This window comes from Anas acuta, chromosome 27 (genome assembly GCF_963932015.1).
Source record: "Anas acuta chromosome 27, bAnaAcu1.1, whole genome shotgun sequence".
NCBI classification, from domain to species: Eukaryota; Metazoa; Chordata; class Aves; order Anseriformes; family Anatidae; genus Anas; species Anas acuta.
This window is the reverse complement of record NC_089005.1, coordinates 3,845,258-3,871,008: the sequence shown is the minus strand read 5'-3', so window position 1 is coordinate 3,871,008 and position 25,751 is coordinate 3,845,258. Positions and strand designations below refer to the sequence as shown.

General features: G+C 39.5%; 1 long non-coding RNA gene across 1 annotated transcript in view; it reads left to right on the top strand.

The window, feature by feature from the left end:
* The window catches only part of LOC137845375 (uncharacterized), a 91,094-nt gene that overhangs the window by 19,966 nt on the left and 45,377 nt on the right, over positions 1–25,751 (top strand). The window contains exon 2 of the long non-coding RNA XR_011090196.1: positions 19,977–20,069. This is a non-coding gene — a long non-coding RNA (uncharacterized lncRNA). The remainder of the gene's footprint in view (positions 1–19,976; positions 20,070–25,751) is intronic.

Sequence of the window (25,751 nt, the reverse complement as noted above, 5' to 3'; positions counted from 1 at the left end):
GGGTTGTGCAGCATTGGCCTAGGCTGCCCAGGGCAGTGGTTGAGTCAACGTCCCTGAAGGTCTTCAAGAAATATGTAGATGTAGAGCTTAATAACATGGGTTAGTGGTGGACTTCAGTACTTGGTTAGGGGTTGGACTAGATGATCGTAGAGGTCTTTTCAAACATGAATGATATGATGATTTTGTGTTAGCCTAACAGGACTAACGTTAGCCTTTACCAATATCCACCTGTATCATTTTTACAAGCAGAAAGGTGACTGTAGGACTATTCTGCTTACTCTGGCCCTAAGAAGAGTAGAGTCTCTGTAGTACAAAACTGAAGACCAAAGGAGTATCACAGGTGTTGGATACAAAAGCTCTACACTGTGCACTCGGTGTAAGTAGTTGTAAGCTGAACAGGTTGGTTTTGTTACCTTCACTGCTAAAGCAACAAGCAGTGTCAATATTACTTATTTAAATTTCTCTGGATTATTAACATCCAGCAACAATCGAAGGCTTGAGCTTTGCTAATATCAGCAAGTCTCTCGCATAGGGGAAGTACCAGCTCGGATGTATTGTACGCTGTGTGACGGGGCCTGCTTGACATGTCTTTTATTTTAAAAATGCCACTAGCTGAAAATTCATCAGACTTGTAATGCAGGTTTGAATTCATTTATATTGCTGGTGGAAGTAATATCTCAAGAGTCTTAGACAGATGCGTGAATGGTGTAAGCAGGCAGTGTTCTTGGTGGATTAGAAAATGCTTCAAGCATCATCACCACCCCCAAGTCCTTCCTGCCCTTGCCTGCCTGACCTTTTAGTACAAATGGAAGGTTTTAACATAGGGAAAGAAAAAAAAAAAAGCAACATGCCCAAACTCGTGCCTTCTGTTACCCTCAGGACTTTCTCTGGACCTTCTCTAGCATAGCTACATTTGGAGTTTTTCTGCAAATCCAGCTAGTGACCTATGCCTATTTGTGCAGCCTGTGCGACCTCTTGTTGCAGCTCTGCCTTAAGTAGATACGGAGTGTAATTGAGTTTTCTGCCCAGTGAAGTCCTGAGATGGTCCCATCTGTTAATAGTGCATAATACTAGGAATCGCCATTTGTTGAAGCCCTAGAGTTCATACTTGTCAGAACTGTACAGCAGCTGAATCGGGCATGATCGTGTGCAGGGCAAGATTGCAGCAAACCGCTCGTTTGGAAGCTCGCCAGCATTGTGGGGTCGGTCTGCACATGATTTCCCTGTGCTTCTCGAAGGTGAGGGTGGGGAAATAGCTCCCCTCCTGGGGACTGGGTTTTTTAAATCATCAAGAAGTCATGTGTGTGTGCTTTAATTTGTGGCCTTGCTTAAATTATCTGGAGTCCTTCAAAAGGAAAAAAAAAATCAATTTGACTTTGGCAGCTGTCTCTACAATGCCTGCCAATCACCATAGTATCTTGGCTATTTTTAAGTCTCCTGAAATCAGTCTGCATTAAGGCAATAGCTGTGCTTGGATTTAAGCCCAGGACTCTATCAATATAAAATGATTTGTTGCAAGTTTAAAGATGCTTCATCCCTATTCTCTCTCTTTTCATTTACATTTTAAGCTTTCATCAAAATGTGGATCAACATTACTAATAGAGCCTTTTTTTCCTCTGTTCTGCTTCATGCTTTCTACAAAGAAAACCTAAGACTGTATGCTCTTAACCTCTGTCTAATGTAAGGCTTTTTTCCTTCCCATGAAAGAAGAAGGACCAAGTTGTTCACTGAAAGAATCTCCTGCAAGTCTTGCCAGCCTTGTACCATTTGAATACACTTTCCAGTACAGTTCTAAGGGACGTGAAACAAGTGTGTAGGAGAGCAATCGACAAAAGGGAGATGATCTTTCATATGCAAGAGGTAATGGAAATAATCCTTAAAGAAAAGATCTTATTCTTCCAGATCTAAGACCCAGGTTTCCAGAGTGCTGAGTGTGTTGGACCATTGGTCCTATTGACACACTAGCGTAGTAGACTTTGGGATGCGTGCCTGCTGCCTGCAGCTGGGATTCTTTCTGTGTTTGTATTCTCTATAATCTGTCAGGAATCATGCTCACAAAGGGGAATAGTTGATTTCAATAATCAAGTTTCTGATTGCAAAACTTGCTATTTACTTGTGTCATTTCAAACCTGCATGCAGTCATTATGTCCATCCACACAGGCTTTATTTTTCAGTGAGATTTCCCTGGGGAAAAACATGTACCCGATATCACTGTCCGTGCTGTAGAGAATTACAGTCAATTAAGTACTCTAAGTCACTTTCATGTGATTGAGTATAATAGTGTTGTTAGTCAAGCTTGTTTTAATTTATTTAAAAAAAAAAAGTTCATTGCTTCAGCTTCTCTTTAGTAGAAACATAATTTCCCTGTATGTTTTTCCCCAGATTTCAAGGGATTTCTATGGCACACACCATCATACAGAAGAAAGGAGGCATTTGTGTTCTGTGACATAAAGCCAATGATTCTGTCAATCTCAGTGGTGTAATCTTTATATGCTATTAGAAAGCATTAGCTCTCTTTTGTCACAGCTCTCAAAGCAATGTTGTTGTCAGAACTGTTAACAGAAGGGTATTCAATTAAATATGGACCATCCCTTTACAAATAAATCAGAAGTATTTTCATAGTTTCACGAGTAAATATTGTGATTTATTTGTAAGTAAAAGCAATGTCCCTTATGAATGTGGGTGATTGAAAAAAAACAACACACCCTGTCCTTAAAAACCCTCCTGTTTTGGTACAGCTTATCTAGGAGTGGCACTGTACGAAGAGGTTATCCAAGGTGGGCAAACTGCATGTTTCTTGTATAGTTTTTTTGCCAGCAGCAGAACTTAGAAGTGTTTTGAAAAACTAGTTGCTGTTAGCGTTTGATAAATGGTCAACTGCACAGAAGTGAAGGAACTTGCCTGAGGCCAGCTGCAGGTAGGAGTTAGGCCCGGCTGCGCTGATGTCCAGCCAGGAGCTACGTGACTGCCAGCTGAGGCGGTGTTTCTTTCCTATAAAGTGGAGCTAACATCTCACTGTGGGCCACTTGGTGTAAGCTGCTTTTATTTACCCTCATTGCTTAGGCTCTGCTGTACCTCCTGTTGTGTGGGTGTGCGGCTGAGCATAGCCAGCAGGCCCGTGGAGGTGAATGTCCCCCTGCACTCTGCTTTGGTGAGGCCGCACCTTGAGTGCTGTGTTTACTTTTGGGCTCCTCACTACAATAAGGACATCAAGGCCCTGGAGTGTGTCCAGAGAAGGGCTACGAAGCTGGTGAAAGGCCTGGGACACAAGTCCTGTGAGGAGCAGCTGAGGTAGCTGGGGGTGTTTAGTTTGGAGAAGAGAAGGCTCAGGGGAGACCTCATTGCTCTCTGCAACTGCCTGAAAGGAAGCTGTGGGGAGCTGGGGGTCGGCCTCTTCTCATAGGTAACTCTGACAGGACAAGAGGGAATGGCCTCAAGTTGTGCCAGGGGAGGTTCAGGTTGCAAATGAGGAGACATTTCTGCTCAGAAAGAGCAGTCAGACATTGGGGCGGGTTGCCCAGGGAGGTGGTGGAGTCACCGTCCCTGGGGATGTTCAAGGAAAGGTTGGGCCTGGTGCCTGGGGACATGGCTTAGTGGGTGCCATTGGTGGTAGGGGGTGGTTGGACCAGATGATCTTGGAGAGCTTTTCCAACCTTAATGCTTCTGTGATTCTGCGTTTCCTCTGAGCAACCTGTGGCAATCCTTGTGGTGGTTTTTCATAGTGCCAAACAGGCTGAAAAGGTTGTCCCAGCCCATCAGGGCCTGGGAGGCAGCTGGGAGTGCTTGAGTGTGCACAAGCTTCAGGACTGTGATGGGTGAAGTTCAATTTGGCACAAACCATACTCATACTGTCTGTACTGGAGTGTAGAGCAAATGGTCCCATTGCTTGAGTCCAGATTTCATCTCAGAAGAAACTGAAGGGAGTGAACTTGAGTAGAGAACTGGCTCCCCGAGTCCTGGAGTGAAACAGAGCGAGCAGATTGGCAGCAGAGCCTGTTTGTGTTCTTTGAGGGGCCAGAGAAGAAACCTGCTCAAATTAAAGTCTATATATTCTGTTTTTCTGTTCCCTGAAATTTTTCCAGGCACGATCATCAAATGCCTAATAAACAAAATGAAAACTCAACTTTAAAACAAACAAAATCTGTTACTTAATTTGTGACAAAAAGATTGGACGGTATTTTTCTCGAAGCTGCAGTTTTTGCTGGAAATTCTTCTGAAAAACAGCATCACCTTGTTCTAGCTGAATTTGATTTCTTATAAGTATATGTAATTTAAAGAACTGTTTGATGTTCTGTGTGGGTGGAGGAGATGATTTTTAACTGTCTTTAAAAACAACAACAACAAAAAAACAGTGTTCTTGCCTGGCCTGCCTCAATATGTGTTAGATATATAAGTAAATTATTTATTTTTTTCCCTTTTAAGGCACGCTGCAGTAGCATTAGTACTTCTGGCAAAAAATAAAAGGATAGTTAATTCTTATTATTTAATTGTTCAAAGTTTTTGTAAGTTTACGAGATGCCTAATTTGTATCATTTCACTACTTTTTGGGTGAATTTTCTTTCAGGCTGTATTGGTATTTTCATGTGTGGCTTAGAGTTTTGAGCTCTTAAGTTTATCAGCACTATAAGGAAAATCTTCCTGGAGACTTTCCATCAAACCCATTTGTTGATGAAGGAGGGAACATCTTTTCTAATGCTTTAAAGCAGACGCCATAAATTTTGAAGTGAACTTCCCGTGCCCCTATTAATAGATAAGTAATTTTTTTTAGCACCACCCTGACCTGAGTAGCTGAGACGGGACAAGCTGGGAAGGTGAATGCTGTGAACGGGGAGATTGTCACGATTTAGAGGAAGTATTTTTGCTTTGCTCCTTGATATTTTGTGTGTATGTGATAGAGACATCCTGACTTTATGGTTTGGGTAGCACTGAGTAATTAACTGGCTGGCTGAAACAGGAGGTTGCTGGTTTTGTCAGTTCTGGATTGCTCTGCTGTGTTCAGCATTGTGAAGCGCTCACAGCTGGTACTCGAGTACAGGCTGAATCTGGTACTTAATGTTTTTTTTTGAGTCCTGTAGGTGCTGAAGACAATATGCTGGGTGCCTCTGCTGTCCTGTAAATTCTTCCTTCAGATCCACAGTACCACAGTGTTTCTCTAAGCCTAAAATCCAGCTCTCCCAGAAGGCCAAGGCTGGCTCCAAGACATTTTGTTGGAATTCAGTAGGTTACATGTCAAATAATGTAATATGCTCCTGTAAGAGGCACAGCAAAAGAGATTGCCCGGTATATTCTGTACCAGGTGGAATAGAGTAACTTCCTAAAGGGCCATAATGCCTGTTGCTGTCAGTCTGTGCAGTTCTGCAAAGCTTGTTGAGAAATGTTGACTTTCAGTGGGCCGTGGTGCTGTTTCACAGAATGGTTAACACTGAAATAGCTGTTGTGGAGTGTTTGGTAGGGTAGGAAAATAGCTTTGTTTTTCAAAGCTCCCTGAAAGTGGCTGCTTGGAAAACAGCACTCCCATTCCATTCTTCTTGGACTTTTAAAAATAGCCTTGAATTAATAAGATGCAAAGCAAAGGGGGAGGAAAAACAGGTACCCACCAATCGTTGTCATAAAAATAACCATAAGAATCAGTGTGATCGTAAAAGTGTCCAATTATGATGTTTTGCTGCAGGCCTAATAAAAAAAGATATAAACAGAATGTAACCTTGAAATGAAATAAATACATTCAAACATCAGGCCATAGCATAAGAAGAAATAGTGACTTGGGCTTTGTTCCAGACAATTAAATGTTGGGTTCTAATTGGTAGGAGAGCATGTAAGAGCCAAATCTCCAAATCCAGCTGTTCCTCTAACTCTGCGATGTTCCTGCTGACAACCAGCGGGTGTACTTTCATTAATCATTGACTTATTTACTAACGATATAGATTCTTACACATTTGGGGCTATCTTTTATGTCAGAGGAGCTCGGCTGCAATCAGAAAGGCTATTTAGGTTCAAGGACTTCCCTTTGTCTTGCTGCATCTTTTGCTAATGCTTGGTATTAGAAGATAGCTGTTTCTAAAATTGGCACATGGTGCTGTCAATTTTTGCATGTTGGTAGAACAGCCCCCGCTTGTCACAGGGTGCCGTTAGCTGCAAGACAGTTTGAGTCTGCAAGTATAAAATTGCCAGTCTCTGGAGAAAAAAGTGCTGCTGCTGTTGTTTGTTTGCCACCCTAAATCTAGTTTTAGCACTTGGCTGATACTGTTTAAAAAAACAACAACATAAAAACAAAGAAAAAACAACCCACAACTTTTTTGTCAATGTGAAGCTTAATAGAGCGGTTATTATAAAAGTACATGAAACCTGGTCTTGATATTTAAGACTGGTTTTGTTCTAAGACTGCTTTACTTTCAGTGACTTTTATGAGGTTTCACCCATTCCTTAGTTAGTCCTTCAATAAGCTCCTTTAATAACTCCTTTATTACATTCAGCTTTTCCTAAATAAGGGTACCGAGGGCAAGTTTATTGAATTTATCTGTAAGAATAAAGTTCAGATTGAAATTCGCTCTAGGACTTTCCCATAACTTTGGAGATTTATCCATAAGCAAACAATTCTTACAGGTGGTTATTGATTTCTTAAGATGCATCAGTTCTTTCTCTGATTGTGGTAAGCAGATGCTTTAACTTCTCAATACCATAGTGTCACCTTGTCAGAAAATAAAAGTTGCATTTCCCTTTGGTTTAATGTTCATCTCAGTACTCTAGTAGATTTTCTGTAATTATGTAATCTACCTGTTTTGCATTAAATTCTGCTCCCATGTTTGCAGTACAGAGCTCTTCTGACATGCAGGTGGGAAATGGTCTTGGAAAATCAGCAGCGAATGCAGACAGGTAGAGGTCTTGCTATAGGTCGGACATGGGGGAGAAATTTGGGGAAGGTGGGGTAGAGGGTTGGTCATCCCTGACCATGACTTGGAGGGAAATGGTATATCAGGGGGATATTTGGTTATCTTGTTTCTGAAGGTTGGATCAGTCAAAGAAATGTGTTTGTTTCAGATGTAGAATGTGGCAGATGCTTCCCATATTGTGCCATAAATTTTGAGTGAATTAGCCAAAATGGGATTTAATTAATTCTTGTGGAAGGCATCACAAGATCTTTTTAAATGGCACGGTTACTTTGGTCAGGGAGAAATCCTGATTTTTTTCTGCTTCTCTTGAAAAATTTCCCTGCTGCACAAAGCACCACTCGTATCTGTTTGGTAAAAATCTTTGGTTCAAAACTCTTTTCAGTACAGTCAGATCTTGGATTATTTCTTTTCCATAGACTTAACCCCAAGTTGTTTGCTATCAGCCAAGCTCCAGGCTAACATAAATGAAGTCCATCGACATAGAACTTGCATAAGAGTTACAGCGTAGATGAATTCTCATAAGCATGTCTGGTAAGTCAGAAATCTCCTTAACACACCTGATTATCGTTCAGTAGAATTATATCAATTGTGGTGTATTGGAAGTGTGGTACCAAAGCAAGAAATAACACACACACACATAAATTCAAAGTCTTTTTTTTTTAAGCATAGGAGATGAACACAAATGGAAGAATGAGATGAAAAAGAGATGGTGACTAACATTTTTCTTTTCCTTTCCAAGTACTTTTGGAGTGTAAGTGTACATAGGTGGCTTCTGGACTGCAGACTTTTTAATTATTCAGTGGATTTGCAGAGTGATAACTTCTTAAGGACAATTGAATTCTGATGTTTTTTTGTTTGAAAGCTGAATTCCCCCAAGCCAGGGATTGTGGCTTCCTGTGTCATGTGGGGTGGGTGTTTTTTGGCTGGAATTAGATGATCTTTAAGGTCCCAAACCATCCTGTGATTCTCTGCCTAGCCTAAGAGCAAATCTTAATGAGATTACAGTTCCTGTAACCTGTTTATACTCCAATTAAGCTTTACTAGTGTTAAGGTGGAAGGTTATGAATTCCTCAGGACAGGGAGGAACTTAGATTAAATAAAGTACGCAAGGAGCAAGATTAAACCAAACAACTTTGCAGACTTATAAGGCGTAAGATTATTCTGGTTTTGGAAATGTCTTTAATTACCTAAGACATGATGACTACAGGGCACATTTGAAACCCTTGAACTAATTCTTTTCTGAGCACTTTATAGCTAATTTTACTAGTTGTGTCAATATGTATTGTGCTGACTCTTTGCTTTAACTTCATTTTCTGGACACACTCATAATGTTGCTGCTGAAGCTGTGTTTTTTCAGATAAGATTATACCTTTCACCGTTAACAACGTGTTACTTTACCAACAGGCAGTAACAGTATATGGTTAAATATGTGTATATTTTACTCCAAGGTATTGCATATGCCAATTGACATATGTTATGTTCTGTCAATCCTCTATTTTGATAGTGTAAAAGGATTGCTGTGGAAAAGAAGTTCTGACGTATTGCCAGTTGAGCTGAAATCTCATCTGGCTGCTTGTGTATTTCAGAGCTGCAATTGTGCAGCTAAAAAAGATGAAAAGTTTTGTGTGGCTCTGGTCAAGGTGCTCCACGGGTTGCGAAGAGCCTGCTGCACAAATAGGTCTCACATCTTCCTGTGGCTTTATTGTAGTTAGCTTTGGGTTAAACATATTTTGCTTATTTTACCAGTGACTTTTTTTGTCCTACTGTGTTGCAACAGCATCGTTACTTTGTAAATTAAAGGCTATCCTTTGCAAAAGCCATGATTTTGTGATTTCACAGTGCTTTCTAGATAGAGTATTGCTTTTGCTATGGGCTTTACTGTAATATAAATATTTAATAGCGATGTTAAAAGGACAGTGCAAAGGTGAGCAAAAGGGTAGATGCTTTGGAAAATTGAAGTGGAAAGGTCAGTGAGAAGATGAAATGAATGGTATTATTAGCTTAAAATTTTTCAACTTTTAAAAATCTAATGTAGTCCATAGTGCCTGCTGTGGTCTCAGCAGCCACGAGGCTGTGGTTTGTCTAATTAAACCACGTGCTGCAAATGGCAGCTCAGGTTCTGGGGAACTTCCAGCTCAGCTTTTTCTTTCCCTGTATTTTGTATAAAGCAAACCTAGTGCGTATTGATAAAGTTGTTCTTTTTATGTTTACAGTGCTAATATCAGGGATTTTTTTTTTTCCTCTTTGAAGTTAACAGTAACTTGCAGACCCCATTCTTGTTTATCAGCTCAAATGAATATTGGTAGGGATACCTGCTAGTTGGCTGGTACCAGTCATCTGTAGGGTGCTGGGCATGAGATAGAGGGATCTATAGGAAAGCAAAGCCAAATCTGTATACCGTAAATAAGTCACATCTGCGCAAATGGCTGGAAATTGTAAAGCATCAGCTTTTTAAGCTTTGGAAAAAGTCAGTCTGTCATTTTTTTTATTTTTTTTTTTATTTTCATTGTCTTTTGAGGCTTGTTTTTGTTCACCTGATGGAAGCTGCTGTAGCTGGAGTTAATTTTTCTGGCAAATAAGCTGTCTCCTAAAATACAGTTTCAGAAGGAAGGAAATGTTCATGAACTTCAGGCCTGCTTACTAAAGCATGCAGGGAAAATGAAGCAAACTATATTGGCTTTTGATGGTATGAATATACAAGCGTTGCTTTTTAAAACAGGAGGAGCAGAATGATCAGGGAGTGTGTTCTAGGGGAAAAAGAAAGATAAAGTAGGAAAACCAGTCTCCCCCTCCCCCCCATATTTTCCATTCTGAATTTTTATTCCAAACATCAGAATTTGTTTCCAAAGAAGAATTTGGAAAATACTTTTAAAAATTATTTTTCGAAGTTTGTTCTTTAATATTTCTGCTTCTTTCATTGTACATATTTCTCATGTCAGTTACATTGGCACTGTAAGTGTTTTAGGGTATGGTTTGGTGCTAAGTTGCATACAGTGCATAGCATAGTTTGGTTTGCAGTTCCTAGTCAAACCCTTTAGGCTTTCTAAATATACAAAGCTGTTTTTTTAGATAATAAAAAAGCCCTGTTCAACTACCAAGTCCAAGATGGTCAGAAAAACCACAGCAGAATTATACAGTCAGTTAAGAGCTAGAAAAATTTCTGTGTTAGTAAGCAAACTACCCTCTATTTGAATGAAACGCATATTTTTCTGTTCTCTCCGTGATCCAAGGAGGTATGATAATAGCTCCTCCAGCCCTTCATTGCATATTCACAGTACTTTCTATTAGCGTTGGTGTGGTGATAGTCTGAGAATTCACTGAAGGAAGAACATTAGAAAGAAACAAGCTAAAAATTACAGGTCTTGATTTTTCCCTGCCCCGAAGATTATTGAATTCCCATCCCATTACATGTCATTTCCCAAGCACGAGTCTGCATTTGTACCAGAAACGAGCTGGAAGCTGAAAGTCTGTGTATGTGGAATTTTGATTTTAGTCCATTTCTGAGGGATATTGATAGTTAAACAATGATAAAGATTTTTCTCTAGGAGCTAATTGCAGTCCACTTAAACAGCTGCCTCACAATACAGCAAGGCCACTGCTATTTTCTGTTCTCATTCTGCCACTCGGTAACTGTCAGCCTCATTAGGATTTAAATCAGTTCATAAGTATTTTGGCTTAAGCAAGCTTTATTTCTGATCAATGTAATGCCATGATTTTATGTCTTTTTTTGAGTCTTTAGCTTAAAGTAGACGAGCTTACGATAAATACTGCAGATGTGTTAGAAGTTGATTAAATTAGGAGTAGAAATGGACAGGAGGCAAAATGCACAGAGGAGCAAGTTTGGGAGTTTTCAGCCATACTCTCAATCTTTGTTAATGGTTTCAGTCTGCTGTCAAAAACAAATATTAGAAAAATATTAGAAAAAATTATTAGAAAAATATTAGAAAAATCCCCACGTTTCTTGAGAGTACTGAGAAGAGCAAATACAAATTCCTCTGCAGAGCCAACCTCCGTTCAAAAATTAGGAGGCTTTTTTTTTCTCCCCCCAAAAATGTCTGATCTCAGGCTGAATTTCTGTTATTCTGTATGGGTATGGGTGAAGACCTTGACGGAGGTCAACAGAGCAGAATAATGTTTGAGTTTGAACTTATAAGCTGTGCTGAGAGGAATGTGTCAGCTGGAGGAACAGGAAGTACTGTCAAAAGGGATTTTGCAATAGGCAAGAGCCCAGCAATTAAATACTAAGATTTTGCATTTCTTTCCTGCATTGGCCTTAAGTAATAAAGTGAGGATGTTGGAAGAGACAGCAGATGTTGTATCATCATCTCAGTTGTTTATATCTGAGACACACCAGGACAAATTCTGTCTTATTCCATCAATATAAATCCAGAAAATCTCTATAAATAGTGCAGTGTCAATCAATCTGCTCCAGTCTGATGGAAGATGCAGAATTGGAACCATGCTTGGCCTTGCTCTGTCTGTGTTGTAAACATTTTACCTGAAAAGGCCTTTTCCTTGAAGAAAATTGTTCTGGCTTCAGATTGTTCCCACAGTGATGTAAACTCCACAAGCAAGGCCATGTGCACTCACACTTATTACCCTAAAATATTTGCTGTTAATGTCAGCTTCTTGCCCACTATATTTTTCAGAAAAGAGACAGGCTGCAGTAATTGAGATGAAGTGAAATAACTCAATCATCCAGCTCCATTGAGAAGAGACTGATGATCACTAAACTGGCAGTGTCGATTCTCCGTGATGCACAGAGAGCCTAAGCTTTAGAAACCACTGGAGTTGCTTAGTTTCAAATTTAAGCCAGTCTTCAATCTAATTTCAGTTGAATTAGTCATATTTATAATGCGTAAGGGTCTGTTCCTGTCCTGTTTTACAAAAGCTCTGGAAATAGACAAGCGGAAGATGATTCAGCCTTGAAAAGAGGACTGGTGAGGGGACACCTGGCAGAGGTATGTGAAATCGCAGTAGAGGATGACTACATGAAGTCATGTTCTCTATGAAGAGACTCAAGAGACTCTCCTCAGTCCCTTGTGACTTACAGATTGTCAAAGAAAACTGCTAAGTGGCAGGCTCAAAACAAGTAACACGTCCATGAGATACTGTGGATGCCAAAATGAAGGAAAGGGAAGAGATTTTTGGCAGACAAATTCATTAGGTGATCTTGAACACAAAAATACCCGTTCAGAAAGGCTCTGAGATGCAAAATCACTGCAGAATATTTGCGTACACACAGAGTATTCCGATTTGTTTGTAAATACAGACATATAAAATATGTTACAGTCTTCCATAGGTGATTGCTAGTGAGAATTAGTGGAGCTGTGCTATCAAGGTGGATGTAAAGTTGTTTTATCCAGTGTAGCCACTCTTACTGAGGATCTGAGCTGATTAATACTTGTGCTAAGCTGTCCTTCTTTCCTGTGTTTGCAGTGGCATACCCCAAACACTTTGGATTCAGTGTGCTGTAGTGACATTCCCAGACTGCATCTTCCAAGGACTAGAGATTTGTCTTCAAAAATCAAAGATCTTTGGTATCCAGTGAACATTTCAAGTACTGGAATGGACCAGAAGTCTAAAAAGCTAGAGAAGCACCTACATCCACATGCAAATAGCTTATGAAACCATCAAAAGCAAAATCTAACTAGCTTTAAGCTAGCTTCATAAATGAATTGATGAATTTAATGAGCTAGGTGGTAGTTGCCTAGAGCATCCCACGTGACCTGTCCCTTCAAACAGCAGGTGCAAAGAGGGAGAGAGAAAAGATCAGGCAGGGCTGAACACGTGAAAGGGTTTTGCAGGGACTAGTAAAACATCTCAAAGCATCCCACCCACCGCAGTGGGAGGAGTTAGATATTTATTAAAAGGAATAAAGATGTCAGAATCTCTTTTGGAACTATTTACATATATCTTTCCTTAATGAAAACAAATTGCTTATATTTTGTGTAGATGTGCATAAAACACTCCATACATCAAACTCCACACTGAACAGCCTTGTAAAGTAAGAAAACATATAAGTTATTACCTAAACAATAGGTTATATATTACTGACTCTGTAACAGTAATAGAAGCCCATCAATCATTGGACAGGCTCAGCTCTAAGACTTTTTTTTTGATGTATGCTAAGCGAAGCAGACCCAAGAAAGTGGCTCTAAGTCAAATAGTTGCTTAGCTAAATCTTTACCTTTGTCAGCAGTAGGTCATAAATGGATTTATTCCCGCGTGATTCTGCTTATCATCATTTTATAATTCATGTATACAAGTAATCTGGTTCCGCCTCCAGACAGGTTGTTGCTCAAGAGTGCATTCTGTGGTCATAATTAGAGTTTTATTACAGAGAAACTCTGCAGCAGACAGCTGATGGCTGGACTGTTACAGCCCAATTTGAGTTCAGAACGGATTTTATAGCGTGGGGGGGAAATTGTTCTGATACAAGAGAAATTGCAGATGCACACTGTGCTTATGGCAAGGCTTCTTGTACTCAGGCATGTGTATGTACATGCATTTATATTTACAAGAGTTGTATGCAGGAAAAGGAGCTTTGATCAAATCTCAAGAAGTCTAAAGGCACTGTCGGTGTTGTACATCCTATGGTGCATAGGCAGACCTGAAAATACATCTTGTGTTTGGAGAAAAACTCCAAGATAGTGCCTACACTTGGTAATGCAGTCATTTCTGTCACCTGGCAGGGAAAATATCATGAAAATGCGTTGTACCTGTGTCTTTGCTCCGCCACAATTTGGGTTTTCTTTCCCATTCATCCCTTTGCCTTTCAGCCTCAGGAATTTCAAAGAAACATCCACTCAGTGGCTCTTGGGTTTGGCTGAACTAACACTGAAGGACAAGACAGTGGATCATGGTGCTTGCAGGTAATCAATACTAACGATGTGCCTGGAGTCATTGAGTAAAACGGAATTTCAGCAAAAGAAGGCGTTTGGGACCAATTCCGAATGCACTCCCCTGGCCCCAGCCAGGGGGAATCCCAAGGTCAGGCTGCAGCTCTCAGCACGTTTTTGGGTGGATGAGTCGACTTCTAAACAGGGAGTTTTGGAAGTCTCCTGAGTATGTGGGCAATGATAACGTTCTCTAGAGAGTGCTATTTTTCCCTTATGAAAATTGAGTTAATAAAATCCTAGAAGACTGCTCTTTCATAGTCTCTGTTACGGTGGAAGACCACCGGGGAAAGGCTTACAGCTCGAGCTACTTGGTCGTGATTTAATGGTGATTGATGGGTTTTGCTTCAATACCTGCTTATAATAAGAGGAGAAGTGGGTTCTTAAATGTAGGTTGCTGTGGAATTTTTGTAAGCAACAAGTAGGTTGAAGTGACTGACTAGGAGTGCAGAAAATACAGGCCAGGCATAGGAGCAAACATACAACAAAATCAGTGCGGTGTTCCTGCATTGGGGGGGGTGGGAGACAGGAAGAAAAATAGCTTTGGCTGCTCTTTGTACAAAACTGGCTACAACACCAGCAAAATACTAAATTCTGATATTTTTGTGTGGTTTTGTTCTAGTAAAGCTGCATGCAAAATACTGCGCGTTGTTCACCTGCAATTAATTTGGAGTGCCTGTATAAGCATTCTGTAGTACAGTATGGAAACCTTGCACAAAAAAGATCACCAGAAAAATGGAAAAAAGATCACCAGAGATCCTGAACTGTAACTGTGATGAGAGGAACAGCAGATCAGACTTCAGTAAGGGAGAAGGATGTCAATTGTTGTCATCCTGTGGAAGTTTTAGTTGAAATAGAATAGCAGAAAAACTGGTGAGTGTGTACAGTAATAGAGGGAAGCTCATCAAAATGTATCAATGAGTCCAAGCTTTCCTTATTCAAAAATCAAATAATTTAATAAGGAGGTATTTGCAGAAGTTGTTTACACATGGGTTGATCTACATTAGTCAGAAGATAATTTTGGCCTAATTCTGAAACATGTTCCTATTGAATAAGTTTTTTATCCATTGGAATAACTCAGCTGGTTGATATGAGACTCTTCAGATATAAACAGTACTTATGAGATTGTTACACTTAATTAGTTTATAAATCTGTCTCCAGTAGCTGCATGTGAAAATTTAATATACCAGCTTCAGAACAACATGGTGTTTCTTACTTTGCTTTGAGATGGGAGGGTGTATTCTACTAGAATAAACCAAAGATGGAAGCAATAAAGATTAAAAACCTTTAAAAATACTACAGATGTCGTAGAGTTACTTTCACAGCCATAACAGGGCAGTGGTGATAGTACTGATGAGAGCCAGGTTTTGATTACCCACCTTGATGAACTTTGCAGTAAGCTCTGCTGGAAATTCTCCCCACTTTGACTCCCAATACTGCCCATTGGATAAAAGCTGCAGTTACACGTGCTGTTGTTTTCTCTCCAGGATGCAAAATTATTCATTCTTGTTTCTAATAGCAAAGCCTTTTTTTATATGAAGGCTTTTCCATTTTTTGAGCTGTGTTTGCAAGCTTGGCTCCCCAGTTTCATGTAGGTAGCTGGCTGTATACTTCTGTGTGTGTGAGTCAGGCGTGTTTTCGCAAGAAGCACTTCAGATGTAAGGACTACCTATGAACAGGCTAGCTCCTCAGTCATGGTTTGTTTTTTTTTCTGCTTGAACTGAACACGTAAGTAAAATACTTGTTGCTATTCCAGGGAAGGAAAGCTCACCCAGCGTCTGGGAAGCCATCACAAGAATATAAATAGAATAATATCCTGTTCATGCAGCTCTGAGTAATACATGCTCCACATCTCACAGGTGATAACAGCTTAAATATTAATTCATTTGAGAGCATTATGTGTTAGAAAAGGTACACAGAGTTAATTAAGCCTTGGAGGCATGCAGGATTGATCCTTAGCTGCCAGAAATTGCCTTAGCTTCATTGACTTCAAAGGAATCATCCTTATTTACACCATGGGAGGATTAAGCCTTTCTATTTTAAGATGGTTTAGATTTGAATATCTTAATATGGACAAATTCTTTATTAAACGAATGATATTAATCATTTAGTGCATAATAGGGTGTGTTTCAAAGAGTAGAGATTAAGTAGCTTTAAAGTGATAGAACAGCAACCCATTTATGAATCACAAAGATTTGTGATTTCTTTTTTTCCCTGTGTCTTGGCCTGCATCCATCCTCCCTACAAACCAGAGGAATACGTGGCATGCTCCACGTGAGAATGAAGTTGACACCTCTAATTACTGGCGAGAAACAAGTGCGTGCTCTTCTTCAGTAAAAATGTTGGGGAATTTCAGTTTCTTCCCCATGCTGATTTTATTTATTTTTTTTTTTTCCTGAAGTTGTGCAGTAAAAAAGAGAACCACGAGTTTCAGGAAAGCTAACACCCTCCCAAGACAGATCAGTGCTTTGCGCAGCAGGTTCCTAGAATACCTAAGCCCTTCTATGAATCAGGCCAAGCTGGAACGTGAAGCCTGAAATCAGGAAAATAATGAATAAAATAAGCTGTTGAGCACAGTTTTGAGCCTTTTTTTTTATCTTGCTATAGCCCAGGCAAGCGGTCTGGAAAGGATGTTGCTGTTGTTACAAACATTGTCTCTCACATTTTGACCAGGAGTTGTCAGGTGCGATGCTGTCACGATGGCTGTCTCCTGAAATGGATGCAGTCCTGTGAAAAGCTGCAGCTCCAACAAATCAATATTTTTAGACAAAAAAAAAAAAAAAAAATCACACTGGGAACATTGCAGTTAGCTCTGCTAGTGAATTGTAGCTGCTAATGCTTTGTTGGGGGCTGTTCTGTTGTAGCATTGCGTGTCTGCCCAGCACAGTGCAGCAAAACAAATAGGGAGACTGGAAATTAAGGGAATTCTTGATGCCTTCAGATACAGATTTTTTTTTCCTGCTGCTTCCAGCTTACTGTATCCTGTTCTGGCCTAACTCTTATCTCCTGTCTGTATTTGTAAACTTTATCAGGGCTGGTGAATTTGGTTCTGGCATGTTTCCTCTAAGTGCATGGTGTGCAGACATGCTGCACGTAAGCATACATACCTATATCTAACTGCACGTAATAATCTGTCTTACATTTTTCTTCTATCAACCTTGGAGCTACTTTTTTTGTGAAAGGTACTTCATGTGAAACTAGTTTCTCATGTCCATACAATTCCTCTTTGTTTAAAGAAAATGTTTTTTTTATGAGCAGGATATACTGAGGGATTCAGACTATTGATTCCTTTCAAATAGCCTGAGATGCTAGCAGCTTTATCCTTTTTGTTCATTTTTTATGGGTAATGAAAAACAGTTTAATATCATTATGCTCATCAGATAAGGCTTAAAAACCTCACTAAGGTTCAAAAGAAAGTCCTAAATAGATTGCGAGGCTTAGCTGTATGGATGACTGTGTCTCAGGAGAGCTGTGTATTTTCCAGACTTCTAAATCCTAACGTCCCTTCCACCCCCCAGATGTTTGTTTAATACTATCAGAGAATACTTCTGGGCCATGTTTTATTATGTCAAGGGAGAATTTGGTTGGAGAAAGCAGGTTAGTTATTTTATGGCAGGTTTGACTCCTGTAGATACTGGCCATGCAACCTACTAAATAATGTAGCAATAATTCAGTTCCTCTTGTTTGTCTGCTTCCAGGGCTTTCATTATATTGTGCGGTAAGCATAAATAGGTTTTTAAGCCTAAGTGCAGTCTCCTAGAAGATGGTGGAGGATTTATTGTTCAAGCAGAGATCTGAACTAGCAGACGGATGGACTGGGGGGAAAACCACATTCCCCATGCACATCCCTGGTACTCGTCTGTATGTGCATGCAATACTGTATTTTTTTTTTTCAGCCCATGACTCATTCCATCTGTGTTATAAATCTTTGTCAGTGCTGATTTTCAATCTGCCTGGTCTTGGTGAAGAGTTAAATCAATAAAAAATTTCCTTTTTCTGGCTGCTTTGTAAACTTTTATTCAAAGGATGTCAGCAGGTAGTCTTCTTGGATAAACCCCTTCCCCCAAACCTTGGAAAGGACGTATTAAAATTTGCATATTTTTGTGCGTTCTGCTATCACATTCATCTAACACGTGATGTGCGGATGTGCTGATAAAGGGTTTTTTATAAGAGAGAGTTCACGATCTACAACCATGTGGACATACTGCCAGATTAATAATCCATCTTTGGGGATCCGCTTGACTTGAGGTTTTGGCAGTGTTTGCTTGTTAGTATTGTGCTTAATGTCACTGGTGTTTTCTGAACTGGAAGGAATGGGAAGTTCCTCACAGTCAAACAAAAGACAACATGAAATTAATGTCCAAAGCACTTGGATGGCTGGAAAGAATTCAGAATTTTATTTATAAAATAACTCATTATAATATCATTTATTATAATCTATTTATAGATTGTAGATTTATAGACTATTTATTATAATCTAGTATAGATTTTATTGTCTGTGTGTGTGTGAGTTCTGTGATACACTGACCCTGTGCTCTGGTCCTCAACACCTTCCCAAGCAGGGGGGAGCTGCCTGTGTTACAGCAAGTGCAAATGTCAGCACTGTAGCAAACTGTTATGGCACAACATTTAGGAAATGGAAAACGGTGTCACAGAGGTATCTCAAACTTTTTTATATTGTCATTTGATTGTCATTTTTAATGTATGTCCCACGCATCGCTGTGCAGTTGCATCATTACATAGTCAATGGGGTATCTCCTACGATAAGGGAAAATTTAAGGTAGGCTTTCAGAGCTGCAATTATTAATGGAGCTTAAAGGGTGCCAAGCTGCAGGAGGAAGCTAATTCTTCTCTGAACAAAATCCTGATTTGAGCTGTGGAGTAGCAGCTGTAATACTGCTGTAACTTGCCCTGCTTCACTTGGTCACGTGCCTCAGACACCTTAAAGAAAAGATGACCGGTTATTTACTGGCTCCATTCACAAAACAGACCAAACGTTGGTATCATTCTTTAGGGAAATCATGCAGATGGCATAATTGCAAAATCGTGGAAAATAGGGCTGGTGGGACATGGGATTGTTCAAACCACATCCTTGCCCAGAGGCAAGTGCTGTGCATTTGCTATTCCTAACAGTCCTTTTGTGTGTGTGTTCTTGAAAGCCTCCAGGGATAGGAATGCCTATCTTCCTAGCATTTAATTCTGCTGCTATTTCAGTGCAAGTATCATTGCAATTAAAAGGTTTTCTTGATACCTAATTTACATCTCACTCACTTCAGTGTAAGCCCATTACTTATGCTATTCCACCATGGACGCAGAGAATATATTCCCTTTCTCCTTGCACAGATCTTTTACATATTTAAAGGTGATTATTATGGCTCACTTCAGTCCTCTTTTCCCTGAATTAATCGCTGTCAATAATCTCAATATTTCCTTGTTGTCAGGGTTCCAAATGTTTTCATGGTTCACCTCTGCATTCCCTGCTGTTACTGCATCTCTCTGCTGAAGCTTGGTGCTGAAAATTGAGCACTGCATCCTATATTGTTAAATGAGATGGTCTTTCAGAGCTCTGAGCTGGGTGAATGCAAATCTGTGCTGGTTTCCTGCGACACGCAAGGCTAAATACAGCCGTGAGGATACAAAGCTGCTGATTCTTTTAGAAAAAAACGTCTTAAGTGGCCAATGCTGCTGGGGTGCCTCTCTGCGGAGAGGAAAGAGAATTTCACTGTAGATTTACTCCAGGATCTTTCAGGTCTTTGCAAAGCTTAAAAAACAAAACAAAAACAACAACAACAAAAAAACCCCACCTTGTTCTCTGCCTTGTTTTCAGTAATGGATTTCAATCTGGAGTTTTGTGACCTTGTGAGCAGCAGAATCTCACAAAGTTCACTTTCACAGCCACAAAAAAGCAGTGCACCCTAGTTCCTGTTCCCCACGGATGTTTTCGATGCACGAATTATAAGTCCAGTTTACTCTGCTTTTTCTTCAGTACAAATCTGCATGAATTTGTTTCAGAAAATGAGAGGTTACATGTGGAAGAGTGATTACAGAAGCAAAGACTTCTTTAAGTTTGTTAGTGGGAAAGATGGGCTGGCAATTACATGTTTAAATACTACTTTTTCCTTCTCCTTCAATCCAGCAGTGGTCATCCACTGGTAATAATTAACCTTTTCATCTGTACTCCAAACAGAAGGATCACTGGCAGCACTTATGTGAAAAGTATTCTGTGTGCATGGGCTGATCTCTCAGGCTGACTTCTGGAAACCATGCAGCAATTTTGTACGTAAGTAGAATGAATGACACACAAAAAAAAGCTGTACCTGGACAAGCCCTTCAGAAAACACGAGCTGAATTTTGTTGTTTTATATGGGGATGCTGTCAAAGAGTCGGGTATTGATTTTGAACTTGGGCTCCAGGCAAAAAGAGGCTGGTTCTCATGCTTGCTTGCAGGGTTGTTGTGTGACCCTCGGGGGAAGTATGGGACACACTGAAAAGCACACATAGAAAGGCTTACAGCAACCCAAGGTGAGTTCAGGTGAGGCAGGGAGCACCGATCCTCCAGCTTATTCCAAACTGGCAGGTTGAGGAGCTGGGCTAAGGACTCCTTGACCTGTAAGACTGAAGCATAAAATAATATTTGTGGCATAAAATAGTATTTGTGTCCCTGATGCATGAATATGTCCCAAGCACATAATTTTAAGCGTGTTTGGTGACCATTGCTCTGTATTTATAGATAATAAAGTTAGAAGGGCTCACTTTCATCCTCTGGTTTGCAAAACCACAGTGAGTCAGCTGTGGGATTCACTCAATGAAACATCCAAAAATCTTTTCAGATGGGTTTGAGGGGCCTGCAAGCTGAACCTCAAATTGAGAGTCATGATGAATGGTCGACTTGACTTAATCACTAGTGGCAGGCAGTCTTTAGGCAAAGTGAGTTTTCTTTGGAGGTTAATGTTTTCGATGGATATAGGGCTTTAAAAGCAACGCAAAATTGACACAAATTATCTGAGGAAGTATTAAACAGGAAAAAAAAATCCAGAACAGCTATTATTGTCATGAAATGTCATGAATCATCCAGCAGTACTAATTAAAACAAAGAGAGTTTTAATACTGCAGATAAATCTGAGAAACAAGGAGCTTTTTAATGATAAAGTGAGAGGCAGTTTTTCTATTTCTGGCAGTGCCGTGTAGTTTAAGATATATCAACTTCTGTAGAGGAGTATGGTAGGAATCAAGATAGGAAATATCTAGAAGGAAAAAAAAAATCAGAGAACCAAAGATTAGAAATGTGACATCTTTGCGGTTGTAAAATGGGTGGGTTTAGCACTTGATCTGTGCAACAGTGAAGAATACGTGGCATTAACAGGTTTTGTATGTTGGTGGCCAAAGTCATGCCAAAGGGACACAGGTCTAAAGAATATAGTAAAAGTTGTCGACATTATGAACAGTGTAAGAACCCTGGAGTTTGTGGTGGTTTGGTTTTGTGCGTCTGCTTCTTCAATGTCTTAAAATCTTGGAGATGGCGAGGCTGAGGTTTGGTCAAGCAGCATCAGGCAGTTCACATCAGACTTAAATGTGTAGAGGTATTCTAGTTTTTTAACACAGTGGTGGGCACCTGTGGCTCAGGGGGTTCCTAATCCAGTGATTAGTTGAAATAGACTGTTGCAGAAAAAAAGTGTATTTGTTGTATGCTGTCTTCTCATATTCTGCTAATTACTTGGGTTTCAGAAGATATTTTTATTTTTGAGGATGAATAGGGGTTTTTATGACTGAGGAGGGAGAAACTCTGTTCCAGGTTTTCCTTGTGCACAAATGCAGATTTGTGACATATTTCCACAAGAAGACATAATCTAGGGACAAATCTCAAATTGGGAGATCAGGTTTGCAGATTAGCTCCAGGAACTGAAAATGCAGATGGTAAAATATTTTTTTTCATCACAATTTGCATGCCTTGAATATTAGAATTAATTTGTACTTTTCTAAAAATGGGACATGTTTGAATTCTCTCTCTCAATGTGTTTAAGGTACATTGCTGGCTTTTCTCTTTTACAGTGTCTAATTCTCAGGGAAGCAGGATTTCTGCTTCTGTATTATCCTTTTGGCAATCAGTGTTGCTCTCAGGAGGAGCATTTGTGTGTGTGTGCGCGTCTGTGTGTACTTGATAGTCCTTGTGAATCTTCAGCCAGACCTAATATGAAAATCAATGGGTCCCAAGGCATGTTTGTCTTTAACAATAGATCTATTCCATCTGTAACCTCTGCACAAAATGTCTTGACATGTGAGCAATCTTGTGGCATATGGAACAGCATTTACTTGTTATACAGCATTTATGGCAGCAGTGTTATTTTTTTTTCATTCTGGTTACTTTAACCTTTATGTTTTTAGTCTATTTTATATGGTTTTCCTTTTAAAATTGAAACTCTCAGTAGTAAACTTAAAGTAAAATATTAACAAAGGGACCTTTCAAAAAACCTTTCCTGTAGGCTTATAGTTACTGAATAGAGACACATTCTCCTGGTTCATCAGTGTGTTCTGGAGGCAGGGAGAGGACAGCAAATGATCCAAGTTGTTATAGCACAAAATGAAGACTGGAAGAGTGTATGCTTCTTAGGATTCCTAGGAGGAAACTCCTGGATAATTTGGGGACTTCTTGGTAGATTTTAATAGATAATTACAGCTCTCCCATACAGTTTGACAAGCCGCTTCTAAAATATGAAGAAGAAACGCTACATAAGATACTTTATTCAGATTTTTTGTTGTTGCTGTACTGTAACTCACCCTGGATCTTACTTATGCTGGTATTTTCAAAAGTTCACTGGTATCTTAGGTAATGAAGTTAAATTGAAGCATAATGGAAGCTGAGTGCCCAAGTCCCCTGGGCACCATTAAAACTGCCAGTTTGAATTTCTAATGATTTGTGATGATTGAACCCCATGGACTTTGAGAAACAATGCACTCAAGAACTCCGCTGGGCTTTGGAAAGGGCCTTGAGTATGTGGTATCCAAATTTTTTATAGCAATATGTATTTCCTTGTTATAACTGACACTGGAATTGATCATTATATTGAGTACCCGTAGGGCAGTATGATGAAAGCAGTTACAGAGTATTAATACTGAATATAATTTAGCATAGTCCATAACACACAAGTGTATTACACTTGCACTTTATGCAAATTACTTTTATTTCCCTTTTTGTTTAGGAGTAGCTATATAATTGCTTCACTGCAGAGTAGCCACAGCTGTATGGCTTTGACCGTTACCACTTTGTATTTTTAGCAGATCTTAGGACTTAAAAAAAGCAATGTAATTTTCAGTGTTGCATTTATCATTACTATTTAATACTACATTATTTCACAAGTGAATTCCTCCCTGTAGTGAATTTTACATGTAGATTTTTCTTACTCATCTGTTTTCTTCCTAGACAGACAAATTCCCTAATTCTTAAGCCTTGCTTTTGGTCCATGGTCAGTGATACAGGGAACATGGGGGAAGATGCCTGCCTTCACTCCCCAGTGCTTACTGAACGATCCAGGCTCCACTGCAATACTTGGCTTCCCTTGTCATGAAATAAGACAAGTAAGGAGGTCTGAGATGGGATCGTGCTGCTTAAAACTAGGGCTTTGCTCCTCTGAAGCGTTAATGAGGCAACACCTGTTGAAGGCTGGATATTTCACATGGGTCACAGAGGTAGGTGAGGAACGTACAGGGCTCCCTGCCTTGGAAAAGGTGCTGTTGTGTGCTCCTTCTGATGAGGACACACCTAAACTGGGTGAGATAGCTGTATGAGCAGCTCACTACAACAGAAACGAGGGGCAAGGCTTTGGCGGTCCTGTTCCTCAGAGGCAGAAGAAAGTTGCTAGAGGACCGAATCTGTATTTATAATGTCAGTCTCATGAGCAACTCTATGTGGGAGCTCCAGCAGTATTTTCTATTTCAGTGATGCCCAGATAAATCTTAGGAGCCATCTCACATCTTTTTTGATTAAATAGTACTTAAGCGGAAAAGGTTGATTGATGAAAATCAAGAAGGGTGTGAATCGAAAACCATCCTCCCATTTTTTACATGAAGATTGAAATTCATTTTGTATAGTTCAATGGAGATTAATATGCAAGTTAAATAGGCAAAAAAAATTAGCTTTTCCAGAAATGAGCACACATTAGCACGGAGAAATGAAAAGAGTTGCCTAAAGCTCAACAGACGGCTCCAGATTTTTGCTATGCTTTCCTATTCAAGTACCACATTAGCAGAGGTATAATAGGAGTGTGACTAGGAAAGTTTGCTAGAAACAGATAAAATGATGTCGATGCTTAATCTTTCTGTCTGCAACTTTTGGACAATAGTCTCTTGTAGTGACATTCTGCATAATGCTGGCATAAAATTTCAAGTGTTCCTGCTTCCAGGCAGCTGAGTCAGAGTAATCTGGAAAGCTGAATGCTGACTCATGTGTTGAAGACAGTGAATTTCAAATAGGTAAAGTCATGAGGCAAATCTTTTTCATCTACTAGATGCTAAATTAAACTACTTTCCCTTATTTGAAAGAGACTGGCCTCAAGTAGTCATCACCATTTCTTATTTGGGATTAAGAAATCCTGCACCTCAAAATGGCGAGACTGAGTAATACCAGATCCTTGTTGTGTTTCTCTCTCTTGAGTAGCAAAGGGGCTAATAGTGCTTTTTAAAATATGCAATCTTGAGAAAGCAAACAGTCAAAAACCTTGAGAACACATTGTAGTTACCGTAAGAGAAATTATACATGGAATGGGGAGTAGGGACTTCAGCTTTGCTTTAGCTCTTTCAGATTCTTCAGATTTGTTTCCTTTATGAAATTGATATTTGCTCTCTTTAGAAGTATGGATCTTTTCTTCTCTGTAATCAACATTTATTCTGATTCTTCACTCTCTAATGCCTGCAAATCCTGACATGATCTGGAAATGTCCAAAAATAAATCAGACTGGAAAGATGATAAAGGTCACATGCAATATGAGTTTGAAGTGCGTGAGCCAATTTTACGTGAGGTATGGTTGTGTGACTAACACTGTTCGTAACAGTTTTAACACAGAAGGGCTTCATTTAGTAAAATGACATTGAAGTGGAAGAAAAGTAAAAATTAGACAAAAGTAGAGGAATAGGTTTATGCCTTCAATGTGACATGAAACAGCTCATGTTTATTAGAGGATTTTATTTGAGGCATTCCCAAGACAACCTCAAAACTGAAGAATTTTTTATTCTTTAGCACCAGAATTCTTTCATTATGTAACCGGGTCTTGGTTATTTGAACAGTAGTATAAGAAGGTTTACTAAAACTTGTCAAATCCAATTTATCATGTTCATACACAGAGACATGCAATGACTTCCCTTTATTTCAGTCAAGTGCATTTTTGCACTCCGGCTGAAACACGTGCTTAATCTGTCTGCTGGATATCCAGTGGAGCATGTAGCATATGGATGTGTCAAAGTGTGACTTTCAGTGTATTAATAACATACTACTAAATTCTGATTCTTCTATTTAGATGAGAAAATAAAGTTTTCTGTAGTTCTTTGCAGGAAAACATTAGACTGTAGATTCCAATATTTTGGAGTTTTGAATTTGGGAAAGAATTTAAAACGATTTCATTTCTGTTGTGTTTATATCCTAAAACCACCATCTGAAAGCAGGATACAATTGTAATTAAGATTAAGTATATGCAAATCGTGCTGAAAAGGTTTTAGTTTTATCAACACAACAACGTGCTGCTGTTAAAACCAGCATGTTTAGCTGGTGGAATTACACCTTACGTGGTTACTTCTGGTGCGATTGGTACCTACCTGTGGCTATATACGAAGAGTGCTACTCGTATGTTTGATTCTCAGTTATGCAGAAGGCATCTGTCTGCGTTTATTAAAGGGTAATGGGTCTATCAGGTTGGTTTTAGTCTTTTATGAATGTTTAATTTTCTTACATACTGCTTTTATACTGGAATGTTAT